The sequence below is a fragment of the Mus musculus genome, chromosome 2, assembly GCF_000001635.26.
Source record: "Mus musculus strain C57BL/6J chromosome 2, GRCm38.p6 C57BL/6J".
Lineage (NCBI taxonomy): Eukaryota > Metazoa > Chordata > Mammalia > Rodentia > Muridae > Mus > Mus musculus.
The window spans coordinates 176,838,926-176,851,727 of record NC_000068.7 but is presented as its reverse complement, the minus strand read 5'-3'; the positions used below and the strand labels follow the sequence as shown (position 1 = coordinate 176,851,727).

Below are 12,802 nucleotides of genomic sequence, written 5' to 3'. Positions count from 1 at the left end.
TACTGCCAAGAAATTTAGGAATATAATATGGTGAAACCTTTTCAGATTCTCAAATCTTCATCATTATGAAAGAGAAACCCTATAAATGCATTAAATATGGGGAAGCCTTTAAACATTTCTAATTCTTCATCATCATGAAAATAATCATACAAAGGATTCAAGAGGATACAGGGGTGTTTCTTACTGTATTGCTTGAGTTACAGTCCTGACATCCTTTGGTGATCAACAGCAATTTGGAAAGTGTAAGCTGAAGAAACCCTTTCCTCCCCTCTGCTTCTTGCTCATCATGTTTGTGAAGGAATAGAAACCCTGACTAAGACAAATTGGTATGAGAACTGGGGTATTCCTGTGACAGCCTGACCATGTTTTGGGAGGAATGTGGAAGGACTTTGGAACTTTGGGCCAAAGGACACATTCAGTTTTAAGAACTCTGTGGGATGTTGTGTAGGAGCTTGGAAGATAATGTTGAGATCAGTGCAGAAGATGGAGGCCTGGCTTGTGAAATTTCAGAGGGAAAATTAAAGACTCTTTTCAGGGCCATTGCTATTTTGGATTGTGAAGATTCTGTGGTTCTGACTAGCTAGGGCTGAAGAATCAGCTGTGATTAACAAGATACCAGAACTACTAGAGTGAAAACTTGGCATTACTGGGACTATTGATGCTGGTTAGCTGTAGCTAAAAACTTAGCAGTAATTAAGAAGAGACCAGCATCATTGGGGTGACATATTCTCGGAAGTGTTTTCTGAGAGCACAGAGGCTGTGTTCCAGAGATAGCCAAGGTTTGCCTTGTGCTATGGCTGGACTTGGTAACGTGTAAGAGTTACCCAGGTGGTACTGGTTTTGCTGGCATGAAGGGATCGGGCAGAGCAGCTGAGGCTCAGCACTATGAGAGGCCATGGAAGGCCATTGGTGAAGGTGCAGCCTCAGATGCAATTAATGACCCAGGGGTCATGTAGTGTTTGGAGAAGCCAGGACCATGAATGACCAAGAACAGCAGCAGCAGTAAAGTACAGCCATCTGGATCCTAGTGGACAAGCTGTGTGCTACAAAGGACAGGGCTGGAGAAGTGACCCAAGCCCTTGGAGGAGCCCAGAAGATAATGAGTTGGATCCCAGACGTTGGACAGTTGGAATTTAATTTTTCTTTTGATTGTGACTGTGCCCTCATATTTTTTCCCTTTGAAGGAAAAAAATATTTTAGTGGATTCCACAGTTAAGAGTTTGTAAAACAGTTTGGAATTTAAAGGATATTGAATATTTTAAAAGGATTGAACTTTTAATATGTAAAGACTATGGGACTGTGATGTTTTGTATATCCTTGGACCAGGGAGTGGCACCATCTGAAGGTGTGGCCTTGTTGCAATAGGTGTGACCTGGTTGGAATGGGTGTGTCACTGTGGGTGTGGGTATAAGATCCTCACCCTAGTTCCCTGGATGTCAGTCTTCCACTAGCCGTCTTTGGATGAAGGCATAGAACTCTCAGCTCCTCCTGTGCCATGCCTGCCTGGATACTGCCATGCTCCCACCTTGAAAATGGACTGAACCTCTGAACCTGTAAGCCAGCCCCAATTAAATGTTTTTTATAAGACTTGCCTTGGTCATGGTATCTGTTCACAGCAGTAAAACCCTAACTAAGACAGGGACATTTAAAGTTGTTTAGATCTTGGGGATGAATAAGAAACTAAGGGTTGAGGCTTACTAGTGATGTATTTGTGTGTCAAGTTGACAAGGGGTCAATTGTACTGACAAGTTTGGTGTCAACTTGACACAAGCTGGAGTTATCACAAAGAAAGGAGCTTCAGTTGGGGAAATGCTTCCATGTGATCCAGCTGTAAGGCATTTTCTCTCTCCGCCCCCCCCCCTTTGTTTTTTTGAGACAGGGTTTCTCTGTGTAGCCCTGGCTATCCTGGAACTCACTTTGTAGTCCAGGCTTACCTCAAACTCAGAAATCCACCTGCCTCTGCTTCCTGAGTGCTGGGATTAAAGGTGTGTGCCCCCACACCAGGCTCTTTCCTTTTTTGGAGGACAGCCATTTTCTCAATTAGTGATCAAGGGGGAAAGGCTGCTTGTGGGTGGGACCATCTCTGGGCTGGTAGACTTGGGTTCTATAAGAGAGCAGGCTGAGCAAGCCAGGGGAAGCAAGCCAGTAAAGAAACATCCCTCCATGGCCTCTACTTAAGCTCCTGCTTCCTGACCTGCTTGAGTTCCTGTCCTGACTTCCATTGTGATGAACAGCAGTATGAAAGTGTAAGCTGAATAAATTCTTTCCTCCCCAACTTGTTTCTTGGTCATGATGTTTGTGCAGGAATAGAAACTCTGAATAAGATAAGGGGTAGAAGGTGTGGATTGTATAAAAAAAAGAGTAAACAATAAAAGAAAGAAACATTTATATATATTTAAAAAAAAGGGGAGGGACAGGCAGAAACATTCCTTCAAAATTATAGCTTTGTAAGACCCCCTTTCAGGGACTGCTGCTCTAGTCTGGGGAGAGAGAGTGCACCCAAAGAAACACAAGAGTCCTCCTTACTGTAAACACATGAGGTAGGTTAATGACAGAGCTCCATGTCAAAAACGAATCTCACACAGGAGACACTGGATTCGACCCCGAGGCTCGAAAGCTAGGGGTTTTTATGGGGTAAAGGGCTTAGGGGTGGGGAACTCAGCATCGTGACACACTATTGGCTTATTCAAACATCAGCAAAAGAATACGTGCAGGTCAGGGTTCTGTGAGTTGTTGACTCAGTTCAGATAGCCCTGTTATGTCCTCATATTGCTCTTTATCTTTTTGGTCAAGCTGTTCCCAAGAATGCCCGGGTTTGTTTTTCTTTGTTCTCAGCCCCAGGAGCCTCTAAGCTTACAAACAACCAGAAATTTCTGAGTACTTTATATGACTTACAGGTCTTGAAATTTCATCTTTCTTTCAGCTTCATTTTCACACCAATCAGGATTTAAGGACAGGGGCTTATGTAGTTTACTGTATCAACTCTTATAGAATATAGGTATTATAGTTTAAACAATCATTTGGATTTGTTCTTTGGTGGTAAAGAACAGGTGTTATGTTTTGAGAAGCACACTATGAAAAGCAGAAAGCTTTATTAGAGACAGTCATTATGTTTTCAAGAACAAAATATGAGTAAAGTTAGGTTGGACCTCCACAATACCTGATGCCTGGAAACTTGAACGTAGTTTCACCATATGAGTAAATGGAGGGTAATAACCAAAAGGCAATACTTAGGGCCTGGTGCTTGGATTTGCCGTGTTTTTCTGTTTATTCCCAATTGTTTATTGGTTCTCATGCTACTCATGTTAAATTGTTCCCAAATTTCATAATAATCTTGCATTTGAGACACTGAGATTCCCTGCCCCAAGCTGATTATAACTGGGAAAGTAAAGTGCCAGCAGCCAATGGCTAGGGAGGAGACACAGGCAGGATTTTTGGATTCATGACAAGGGGAACAAAAAGGATCTCCATGCCAGTAAAGGAATTGGATGCTGGCTTGAGAGATGGGAAAGACAGAATACCAGCCACATAAGAGCTGTGGAAGAGTAGTCCCAGTGTTCCCTCTTCTGATTGGTTCTGGGGAAGCAGAGATGGGCTATAGATTTTAGTAATTCAGGAGTGCCATAGAGGAGTCATTAGCAATGTGGATGATTGGGAGTGTCCCATCTAATGAGCTGATTTGGCATATTAAATAAAGCTGTTTGTCTTTCATTTCAGACTCCAAAGCATTTGCAAGCTGAGCTAGGAACTTACACAGGTGGCATCCTATAGTAGAGCAGAGTAACAACTGAGTCTACAGAAGGCATCACACCTATAGGCTGAAACACAGTTTTCAAAACTTACTGGAGATTCTCGCATGAAAAACCAATGCTAAGATGTGAAATTAAGGGATGGGGAAAATTGGATTCTTAGTGGAGTTGCTGGTTTTGCTGAGCCATCTAGTTCCTCACCAAGTTGTGCAGGTTCACAACTAAAACAAAAGTTGAGCTGAATTGGTTTGCATAATTCTTGGGTTCATGGAATGTGCTGGGAATCACCAAAATCCTCCATGTTGATCCGGACATCCTTGTTGGTCTGGATTTACCATGGGCCCTTCTCAAAGATTTCTGTCTGTCTCAAATAGTTTGAGCTTGGAGGTGCAGTACAGACAGACAGGTAGCTCAGAAAGAAGAGACAGAGGTCGACAGTAGAAGCTGCCCAGAGCTATAATCAGAAAAAAGAAAAGAAATCTATGAGATTTGTTTAATTGCTTTTAGGGATAAATGAGACAGAAGTAATTGTTTAAGAGTGTTTGAGGCGGTCTCTGTGGAGGACCCTAAGGTCCCCAGAGGACTCCCCACAAGGCTGGCACATTAGCACACCCAGTTCCTTGAGATCACTGGTGAGTGGAACACAACATCAGTTCCAAAAAATCCAGAGGGTCTTGTGCTAGCAAAAACAGGGTCAAAGGACATAGGCAGGCCCTAGCACACCCAGAATTTTGGGATCACTGAAACCAGTTTATGTAGAAGAGTACATGGGCAGCAGAAGCAACCAAGCTTCTTGGACAGGGTCCCTACAGGCCTACATTCTCAGCCAGAAGACAGAGCTGGAACCCAGACTCCTGGACACCTTTACTGCCAGAGCAGAATTGGCCTCTGGGGAGGGCTCTGACCTCAGAAATCAGGAGGTGGATCTGAGCTCCAGACTTCTGTGCACCTTCTCTGCAAGAGGAGAGCTTGCCTGCAGAGAGTGTTCTGACCACTGGGACACAGGAGAGAATTAGTCTCCCAGGAGTGCTGACAGGGGTTAAAGAACACAGGAGGAACAAGCTTCAACCAGAGACAGCTAGAACATCTAACACCAAAGACTACCAGATGGCGAAAGGCAAATGAAAGAATCTTCCTAACAGAAACCAAGACCACTGGGCATCATCAGAACCCAGTACGCCCACCACAACGAGTCTCAAATACACCAACACACCTGAAAAGCAAGATTCGAATCTAAAATCTTATCTCATGATGTTGGTATAGGATGTTCAGAAGTGCATTAATAACTCACTTAAAGAAATTCAGGAGAACACGGCTAAAAAGGTAGAAGCACTTAAATAGGAAGCACAAAGAATCCCTCAAGGAATTATAGGAAATCACTGCTACACAGGTAGAAGACCTTAAAGAGGAAAGACAAAAATCCCATAAAGAATTACAAGAAAATACAACCAAAGAGGTGACAGAATTGAACAAATCCATCCAAGATCTTAAAATGGAAGTAGAAATGGTAAAGAAACCCCAAAGGGAGACAACTCTGTAGATAGAAACACTGGGAAAGAAATAAGAAACCAGAGATACAAGCATCAGCAACAATACAAGAGATGGACGGGAGAGACCCAGGTGCAGAAGATTCCATAGAGAACATGGATACAACAATCAAAGAAAATGCAAAATGATCCTAACCAAAAACATGCAGGAAATCCGGGACTCAAAGAGAAGACCAAACCTACAGATAATAGGTATAAATGAGAATGGAGAATTTCAATTCAAAGCACCAGTAAATATCTTCAACAAAATTATAGAAGTAAATTTCCCCAACCAAAAAGAGATGCCCATGAACATACAAGGGACCTATAGAACTCCAAATAAACAGGACCAGAAAAGTATCTCCTGACACATAATAATCAGAACAACAAATGAACTAAATAAAGATACAATATTGAAAGCAGTAAGGGACAAAGGTCAAGTAACATATAGAGGCAGGGCTATTAGAATTACACCAGATGGTCCCTTCCAGTCGGTGCCAGCACAGGGTCACTTTGGGCTCAGAGTCGGCGGACATCCCTAAGGTCCCTAGAGGACTCTTCTCGTGTACTTAGGACCATTGGTTAGTGGAACACAACTTCTGTTCCAATCCTCTCGCACACGGAACCTGAGACAGCATTAGGGACGCAGAAAACCTGCCTGACCAGAGTTACAAGTCCCTTCCTGTTGGCGCCAGTACCTGGTCACCTTGTGTGCAGAGTTGGCGGACACCCCCATGGTCCCTAGAGGACTGTCCACACTAACTTAGGACCACTGACCAGACAGCTCCACACTCCTCAAAGAAAACACCACCTCCAGGCACTGTAACATGCCCAGGATCTTTGACAACAGGATCCTAGGATAAAAAGAGCTTGTTCACACCAGTATTTCAGGGTCTCAGAGGAAGCTTGACTGCCAAAAATCTGACACACCCAGAATCTCAGATTCACAGGAGCCCACAAGCAAAGGATCACAGAGAAAGCTGGACTCTTACCAGTCCTGAATCAACTGGGATTGTAGGAATGACAGGCTCCAATCAGATAAATTGAGGGCAGCAAATACTTGAGATGATCAGATGGCAGGACGCAAGCTTAAGAACAGAAGCAACAGAAACCAAGGTTACTTGGCATCATCGGAACCAAACTCTCCCACCATAGCAAGTCCTGGATACACCATCACACCAGAAAAGCAAGACATGGATCTAAAGTCACTTCTTATGATGATGATGGAGGACTTTAACTAGGAAATACAGGAAAACACAGGTAAACAGCCAGAAACCCTTAAGGAGGAAACACAAAAATGCCTTAGAGTTACAGGAAAATAATACCAAACAGGAGATGGAATTGAACAAAACCATCCAGGATCTAAAAAGGTAATAGAAACAAAAAGAAAACCTAAAGGGAGACAACTCTGCAGATAGAAACCCTAGGAAAGAAAGCAGGAACCATAGAACAACAGAATACAGGATATGGAAGAGAGAATCTCAGTTGCAGAAGATTCCTTAGGGAACATGGTCACAACAACAAAGGAAATGCAAAATGCAAAAAGATCCTAACTCAAAACATCTAGGATATCCAGGATACAATGAGAAGACCAAACCTATGGATAATAGGAGTAGATGAGAATGAAGATTTTTCAACTTAAAGGCGAGCAAATATCTTCAACAAAATTATAGAAGAAAACTTTCCATACCTAAAAAAGAGATGCCCATGAACATACAAGAAGCCTACAGAACTCCAAATAGACTGGACCAGAAAAGAAATTCCTCCTGACACATAATAATCAAAATAACAAATGCACTAAATAAAGACAAAATATTAAAAGCAGCAATGGAAAAAGATCAAGTACCATATAAAGATAGGCCCATTAGAATTACTGCAGACTTTTCACCAGAGACTATGAAAGCTAGAAGATCCTGGACATATGTTATATAGACACTAAGAGAAGACAACTGCCACCCCGGGTTACTATAACCAGCCAAAGTCTCACTTACCATAGATGGAGAAACCAACGTATTCCATAACAAAACCAGATTCACAAAATATTTTGCACTAATCCAGCACTTCAAAGGATAATAACAGAAGAAAACCAATACAAGGACGGAATCTATGCCCTAGAAAAAGCAAGAAAGTAACCTTACAACAAACCTAAAAGAAGACAGCCACAAGAAGAGAATGCCAACTCTAACAACAAAAATAATAGGAAGCAACAATTACTTTTCCTTAATATCTCTTAATATCAATGGACTCAATTCCCCAATAAAAAGACATAGACTAACAGACTGGCTACACAAACAGGACCCAATATTTTGCTGCTTACAGGAAACCCACCTCAGGGAAAAAGATACTACCCCAGAGTGAAAGGCAGGATAACAATTTTCCAAGCAAACTGTCCGAAGAAACAAGCTGGATTAGCCATTCGAATATCGAATAAAATCGACTTCCAACCCAAAGTTATCAAAAAAGACGAGGGGTACTTTATAGTCATCAAAGGTAAAATCTTTCAAGAAGAACTCTCAATTTTGAATATCTATGCTCCAAATGCAAGGGAAGCCACATTCATTAAAGAAACTTTAGTTAAGCGCAAAGCTCATATTGCACCTCACACAATAATAGTGGGAGACTTCAACACCCCACTTTCATCTATGAGCAGATCGTGGAAACAGAAACTAAACAGGGACCCAGTGAAACTAACAGAAGTTATGAAACAAATGGATTTAACAGATACCTACAGAACATTTTAACCTAAAACAAAAGGATAATACATCTCAGCACCTCATGGTACCTTCTCCAAAATCGACCATGTAATTGGCCACAAAACAGGCCTCAACAGATACAAAAATATTGAAATTGTCCCATGCATCCTATCAGATCACTATGGACTATAAGGCTGATCTTCAATAACAACATAAATAATAGAAAGCCAAGATTCACCTGGGAATTGAACAACGCTCTCCCCAATGATACCTTGGTCAAGGAAGAAATAAAGAAAGAAATTAAAGAATTTTAGAGTTTAATGAAAATGAAACCACAACATACCCAAACTTATGAGACACAATGAAAGCAGTCCTAAGAGGAAAACTCAAAGCTCTGAGTGCCTCCAAAAAGAAAGCAGAGAGAGCACACACTAGCAGCTTGAAGCACAACTAAAACCTCCAGAACAAAAGGAAGTAAAATCACCCATGAGGAGTAGATGGCAGGAAATAATCAAACTCACTGCTGGAATCAACCAAGTGGAAATGAAGAGAACTATACAAAGAATCAACCCATCAAAGAGCTGGTTCTTTGAGGAAATCATCAAGATAGATGAACCCTTAGTCAAACTCACTAGAGGGAACAAAGACAGTATCCTAATTAACAAAATCAGAAATGAAAAGGGAGACATAACAACAATCCTGAGGAAATAAAAAACACCATCAGATCATACTACAAAACTGGAAACCTGGATGGAATGAACAAATTCTAGACAGATACAAGGTACCAAAGTTTAATCAGGATCAGAATAATAACCTAAACAGTCCTATATCTCCTAAAGAAAAGGAAGCAGTCATTAATAGTCTCCCAACCAAAAAAAGAAAAAAAAGAAAAAAAAGAAAAGACCAGTACCAGATGGGTTTAGTGCAGAGTTCTATCAGATCTTCAAAGAAGACCTAACTACAGTTCTTTTCAAACTATTCCACAAAATAGAAACAGAAGGTACCTTATCCAATTCATTCTATGAAGTCACAATTACTCTGATACCTAAACCACAAAAAGACCCAACAAAGATAGAGAACTTCATCAGGGAAAAAGACAGACACTACCTCAGAGTGAAAGGCTGGAAAACAATTTTCCAAGCGAATGGTCTGAAGAAACAAGCTGGAGTAGCCATTCTAATATCGGATAAAATCGACTTCCAACCCAAAGTTATCGAAAAAGACAAGGAGGGACACTTCATACTCATCAAAGGTAAAATCCTCCAAGAGGAACTCTCAATTCTGAATATATACGCTCCAAATGCAAGGGCAGCCACATTCATTAAAGACACTTTAGTAAAGCTCAAAGCACACATTGCACCTCACACAATAATAGTGGGAGACTTCAACACACCACTTTCATCAATGGACAGATCGTGGAAACAGAAACTAAACAGTGACACAGTGAAACTAACAGAAGTTATGAAACAAATGGATCTGATAGACATCTACAGAACATTTTATCCTAAAACAAAAGGATATACCTTCTTCTCAGCACCTCACGAGACCTTCTCCAAAACTGACCATATAATTGGCCACAAAACAGGCCTCAACAGATACAAAAATATTGAAATTGTCCCATGCATCCTATCAGACCACCATGGCCTAAGGCTGATCATCAATAACAACATAAATAATGGAAAGCCAACATTCACGTGGAAACTGAACAACACTCTTCTCAATGATACCTTGGTCAAGGAAGGAATAAAGAAAGAAATTAAAGACTTTTTAGAGTTTAATGAAAATGAAGCCACAACATACCCAAACCTATGGGACACAATGAAAGCATTTCTAAGAGGGAAACTCATAGCTCTGAGTGCCTCCAAGAAGAAACGGGAGAGAGCACATACTAGCAGCTTGACAACACATCTAAAAGCTCTAGAAAAAAAGGAAGCAAATTCTCCCAAGAGGAGTAGATGGCAGGAAATAATCAAACTCAGGGGTGAAATCAACCAAGTGGAAACAAGAAGAACTATTCGAAGAATTAACCAAACGAGGAGTTGGTTCTTTGAGAAAATCAACAAGATAGATAAACCCTTAGCTAGACTCACTAGAGGGCACACGGACAACATCCTAATTAACAAAATCAGAAATGAAAAGGGAGACATAACAACAGATCCTGGAGAAATCCAAAACACCATCAGATCCTTCTACAAAAGGCTATACTCAACAAAACTGGAAAACCTGGATGAAATGGACAAATTTCTTGACAGATACCATGTACCAAAGTTAAATCAGGATCAAGTTAAGGATCTAAATAGTCCCATATCCCCTAAGGAAATAGAAGCAGTCATTAATAGTCTCCCAACCGAAAAAAGCCCAGAACCAGATGGGTTTAGTGCAGAGTTCTACCAGACCTTCAAAGAAGATCTAATCCCAGTTCTGCACAAACTATTCCACAAAATAGAAGTAGAGGGAACTCTACCCAACTCATTCTATGAAGCCACAATTACTCTGATACCTAAACCACAGAAAAATCCAACAAAGATAGAGAACTTCAGACCAATTTCCCTTATGAATATCGACGCAAAAATCCTCAATAAAATTCTTGCTACCCGAATCCAAGAACACATTAAAGCAATCATCCATCCTAACCAAGTAGGTTTTATTCCAGGGATGCAGGGATGGTTTAGTATACGAAAATCCATCAATGTAATCCATTATATAAACAAACTCAAAGACAAAAATCACATGATCATCTTGTTAGATTCGGAAAAAGCATTCGACAAGATCCAACACCCATTCATGATAAAAGTCTTGGAAAGATCAGGAATTCAAGGCCCATACCTAAACAGATAAAAGCAATCTACAGCAAACCAGTAGCCAACATCAAAGTAAATGGTGAGAAGATTCAAGCAATCCCACTAAAATCAGGGACTAGACAAGGCTGCCCACTTTCTCCCTACCTCTTCAACATAGTACTTGAAGTCCTAGCCAGAACAATTCGACAACAAAAGGAGATCAAGGGGATACAAATTAGAAAAGAGGAAGTCAAAATATCACTTTTTGCAGATGATATGATAGTATATATAAGTGACCCTAAAAATTCCACCAGAGAACTCCTAAACCTGATAAACAGCTTCGGTGAAGTAGCTGGATATAAAATTAACTCAAACAAGTCAATGGCCTTTCTCTACACAAACAATAAACAGGCTGAGAAAGAAATTAGGGAAACAACACCCTTCTCAATAGTCACAAATAATATAAAATATCTTGGCGTGACTCTAACTAAGGAAGTGAAAGATCTGTATGATAAAAACTTCAAGTCCCTGAAGAAAGAAATTAAAGAAGATCTCAGAAGATGGAAAGATCTCCCATGCTCATGGATTGGCAGGATCAACATTGTAAAAATGGCTATCTTTCCAAAAGCAATCTACAGATTCAATGCAATCCCCATCAAAATTCCAACTCAATTCTTCAACGAATTAGGAAGAGCAATCTGCAAATTCATCTGGAATAACAAAACACCTAGGATAGCAAAAGCTCTTCTAAAGTATAAAAGTACCTCTGGTGGAATCACCATGCCTGACCTAAAGCTTTACTACAGAGCAATTGTGATAAAAACTGCATGGTACTGGTATAGTGACAGACAAGTAGACCAATGGAATAGAATTGAAGACCCAGAAATGAACCCACACACCCATGGTCACTTGATCTTCGACAAGGGAGCTAAAACCATCCAGTAGAAAAAAGACAGCATTTTCAACATATGGTGCTGGCACAACTGGTTGTTATCATGTAGAAGAATGCGAATTGACCCATTCCTCTCTCCTTGTACTAAGGTCAAATCTAAGTGGATCAAGGAACTCCACATAAAACCAGAGACACTGAAACTTATAGAGGAGAAAGTGGGGAAAAGTCTCAAAGATATGGGCACAGGGAAAAAATTCCTGAATAGAACAGCAATGGCTTGTGCTTTAAGATCGAGGATTGACTAATGGGACCTCATGAAACTGCAAAGCTTATGCAAGGCAAAAGACACCGTCAATAAGACAAAAAGACCACCAACAGATTGGGAAAGGATCTTTACCTATCTTAAATCTGATAGGGGACTAATATCCAATATATATAAAGAACTCAAGAGGGTGGACTCCATAAAATCAAATAGCCCCCTTAAAAGATGGGGCTCAGAGCTGAACAAAGAATTCTCACCCGAGGAATACCGAAAGGCTGAGAAACACCTGAAAAAATGTTCAACATCCTTAATCATCAGACTAATGCAAATCAAAGCAACCCTGAGATTCTATCTCACACCAGTCAGAATGGCTAAGATCAAAAATTCAGGTGACAGCAGATGCTGGCGAGGATGTGGAGAAAGAGGAACACTCCTCCATTGTTGGTGGGATTGCAAACTTGTACAACCACTCTGGAAATCAGTCTGGCGGTTCCTCCGAAAATTGGACATAGTACTACTAGAGGATCCCGCAATGCCTCTCCTGGGCATATATCCAGAAGATGTCCCAACCGGTAAGAAGGACACATGCTCCACTATGTTCATAGCAGCCTTATTTATAATATCCAGAAGCTGGAAAGAACCCAGATGTCCCTCAACAGAGGAATGGATATAAAAAATGTGGTACATTTACACAATGGAGTACTACTCAGCTATTAAAAAGAATGAATTCACGAAATTCCTAGGCAAATGGTTGGACCTGGAAGGCATCATCCTGAGTGAGGCAACCCAATCACAAAAGAACTCAAATGAAATGTACTCACTGATAAGTGAATATTAACCCAGAAACTTAGTATAGCGATATATAAGGTACAATATGTAAAACATATGAAACTGAAGAAG

The 12,802-nt window shown here is 40.7% G+C and overlaps 1 non-coding gene across 4 annotated transcripts in view; it reads right to left on the bottom strand.

The window, feature by feature from the left end:
- Nucleotides 1-12,802, bottom strand: part of Gm14408 — a 191,981-nt gene that overhangs the window by 170,560 nt on the left and 8,619 nt on the right. Inside the window, exon 4 of one of the 4 annotated variants that reach the window (XR_001783637.2) lies at nt 4,014-4,203. The exons of 2 other annotated variants lie outside the window; for them this stretch is intronic. This is a non-coding gene — a transcript (predicted gene 14408). Of the gene's footprint in view, nt 1-4,013; nt 4,204-6,323; nt 6,364-12,802 lie in introns of those variants that run through there. One more of the 4 variants, XR_001783638.2, reaches the window with a different exon arrangement.